This window comes from Tympanuchus pallidicinctus, unplaced genomic scaffold, assembly GCF_026119805.1.
Source record: "Tympanuchus pallidicinctus isolate F22 unplaced genomic scaffold, pur_lepc_1.0 scaffold31, whole genome shotgun sequence".
Lineage (NCBI taxonomy): Eukaryota > Metazoa > Chordata > Aves > Galliformes > Phasianidae > Tympanuchus > Tympanuchus pallidicinctus.
The window spans coordinates 517211-520582 of record NW_026294749.1 but is presented as its reverse complement, the minus strand read 5'-3'; the positions used below and the strand labels follow the sequence as shown (position 1 = coordinate 520582).

Genomic DNA, 3372 nt, shown 5'->3' with positions numbered 1-3372 from the left:
ATTAACTCAGTTACTGATTTAAAAGCAGACCAACTCCATGACCACAGAGAAGGGCAGTCCTTTCCAGTACATCATTAATGTTGTAATAGAGAAGGTGAATGATTACAAGATAAATATATATATATTTTAGGGAGAGAAGGAAAAGGAAAGTTGGTACATTTTCTATTAATAAAAACTTATTAACCTAATACTATCATAATAGATCCCCATCAAACTGAATTAAAAACACCTTCATCCCAGAGCAGCAGATTTAAGCAGGGACTAAGTGGTACCAGCTGGTCTTTAGGCCTAAGTGCTTATGAGTCTCCACTCCATAATGGGTCAGAGAACATAAAGAGCCCTCTGGAGAAGTGCTGGCTTGTTCTCCTTGTGTGCTACTTGTTGTGAGTAATGAGCTTTCTTCATCTTGTTCTGCAAGATGTATTTGCTAATTTAATAAGAGAGAGGGAGAGTGAGATGCTAATAAATAATGCTGCATAGATAGCAAATGATAACACAAACAATAGAAAGCATAGAAGAGAAGCGTGTGTTCCCTGGAGGAGAATTTATTGAACACTGGGATGTAACAATAAGAAGCTATGTTTTCAAATCTCTAAAGGCAGATTTGTGCTGCTCTAGCAATGCTCAGTAACTTAATTTCAGCTTAAATTTCCAGTGGAATGTGCTTCTGTGTAACTGACTCCCTTGGCCCTGCAAGGCTGCCACAAGGTATGAGGTGAGGGAAGAGCTGTGTCCCTGCTGCCTTGTTTCTTCATAACTCAAGAAGTCTCCGCTTGAGTCATAGCAAGAAGCTCAGATGCAGCCCCAGAGAATGGGGTAAGGCTTGTTCTCTTTGTTGTCTTTGTTTTCATAACGTGGGAGTAGAGAGAAAAACTCTAAATAACCCATCCATGCATAAAAACAGGTCACACACCAGAGTGAGTTGGCTTCTGGTACTGATTTTGTTTTGACTAAGTATCTTTTCCTGAGGTAGTGTCTCTAACGTGGTATTTGAGGCATACATGAGTCAGCCTGTCTGTCCAGATAAACACTGTACAAGACAAAATCTGGAAGGTGTAGGATTTGCCACGTTTTCTGTTTTCAATCCTTATGAATTTCTGTATGCCCAAGTTACTACATGGTCTAACTACCTCATGGTCATGTTTCTGTGCACAGCATGAGCATGATACTAATTCAGTAACATCTTAGGGGCAAATATTGCACCTGAATTGCCTATTGGAATTAGGATGCTTGCTGCCTGCAGCTTCTTCCCAACATTGGTTATCTCCCCTGCCTTTCAGCCAATTGAGTGCAGCTCCTGCTTCCCACCTAAATTACTGCTAGAAGTGGACAAAAAGAAAGGAAATGGTATGTGAAAGACCCCCCCTTCCCTGTTTTTATAGTTCATGCTTGGATGGAGCAAAAATTAGCTGAAAATAATTCAAACCCTCATCTTTCAGGAGACTGACTTACCTACAAACATCCAGAATATTTGGCTTTGAGGAACTACCTGCTTCTATTGAAAATGCTTCCCTCTTGGAGAGAAGGGATAAAAGAGAGAACAACATTAACTTATTGAGTAGATATGGGTTGCAATTTTTCTGTTATGGCTAATACAATATGCAGAAACACTTCTGTAAGTAAAAACAGGACTTTGTCTCCCTGCTCTTGGCTGAGCATCCTTGCTAGTGGGTTATACATCAGTGAGAGAGGGAACCAGGGAAGGGCAGGAGAGGGATGTTTAGGATGCTAGTTTGAAATACTCGGTTTAAGTCTCTTTTGCAAGCTGAAGTGATTTGCCTACCGTACAGATGCTTGTGATGATGCAGTGGCTTGTGCCTAGCTTTCCGAAGTCTAGGCTAGCAGTGTAATGACTTCTAGACTCAACAATTGAGTGAACCCACTCTTCCTCTGATTGGTTTTTGGCCTGTTTTACAAATACAGGGTTCTCTAAGCAGTAGATGGTCTGCATGTGCATTACAGATTTATACTGTGGTATGTTTCTTTAAGCAATAATGCCCTTAGCCAAATAATTACTGATTTCTTTTTCTTTCTTTCTTTTTTTTTTTTTTTTCTTTTTTTGGGCTAAATCAGAACGATAATATTAAAATCAAAACCTACCAAACTTATGATAAGAGAAGACTAAATGTGATCAGCTTCCGATATATTTATGAGCAGATGCCTTTGTTAAGGACAAATCCTATCAAGAGGAGACAGTGTGTACTTCAACCCCCAGCTTCCACATGGGTATCCCTTTCAGGAGTGCAACATACTTTTCAGAGACTTAGGAATGGGTGGCACTTCTTTTTGTATGTATAATTAACCGTAATCATCCTATCTCCAAAGTTACATGTTACAAAACACACGAGTTCTGTTTCTATAGAGAGAATAACTGTAGATAATCCGAGGCGAAAAAAAGAAGTGAAGTACCGTCTTTGATGCCCATTTACTTCTGAAATCTGCATGCTGGCAGTAACTCAAAAACTATAATAAAGGAAAAACTCTTTCTTTTCATTTCCATTTGCAAGGGTCAGTGAGATGTTCTGTGTTTTGAATGGAGCTGAAATGAACAATGTACATTATTTTTGTAACAATAATATATATGCAGTGCGCCTTGCCTTTTTCCCTGCATATTGGAGCTGCTTACCTGAACTTGCAGAGCTGGCAAAAACTGTTATATTTTCAGAACTGTAGCTAAAGAGCAAGGAAAGAAGTAAGGGCTGTGGGGAAAAAAGAAGGAAGCTTTTTTTTTTTTTTTTTTTTTTCTCTCTCTGTAAACTTCTGGTGATGCAGCAAAGAATTTTAAAGCAGTTTCAATATGAGAAATGTCTGTAAAGCCGCATTTTGAGTATTTGTGCTATCACAATAATTTCTGCATTGACTCCATGTACTACTCAAACAAAATCAATGTGTGCATACAATATAAAAAAAATGATTAACCTTGTAAATATATCTTGGCATCTGAGGTTCAGACTGGTGGATTACTCCCTTTATTACCACCAACAGCAGTTGCTTCAAATATACTGGATCCAAAACTATCAGCAGCTGTAAGTGACAAAATGAAATTGAACACTGTAATATGTGTGACGATTTACACTGTCTTAGCTTGATTGTCTCTACAGCACTAATGGATTTGAAAAAAAAAAAAAATTAGAACATTACAATACACAGCTCAGAAATGCCCTTGCTGAAATGAAGTTAGCTGCCAAGTTCTTAATTTCAGAAAAGAAGTTGTGCAGGGTATTGTGAGACTTTTCATCTTGGCTTTGAAGCTATTTTCTTTTGGACTATTCTCGTATTAATTAACATGTGAAGTGAGTGCTGCAACATGTCACCTGAAGGCCAGTTGTGAATGTCTGGCAATTCAGGAATTCAGAACATTTCTACCACAGA

General features: G+C 38.4%; 1 long non-coding RNA gene across 2 annotated transcripts; it reads left to right on the top strand.

The window, feature by feature from the left end:
- The first annotated feature begins 296 nt into the window (after positions 1 to 296).
- LOC128087709 (uncharacterized) lies at positions 297 to 2952 on the top strand. Of its 2 annotated transcripts, none has more exons than XR_008209958.1 (4): positions 297 to 383; positions 698 to 816; positions 1281 to 1347; positions 1440 to 2952. It is a non-coding gene; the product is annotated as an uncharacterized LOC128087709 (long non-coding RNA). The 2 variants fall into 2 exon arrangements; XR_008209957.1 differs by having other exon boundaries at positions 325 to 383; positions 656 to 816.
- The last annotated feature ends 420 nt before the right edge of the window (positions 2953 to 3372 follow it).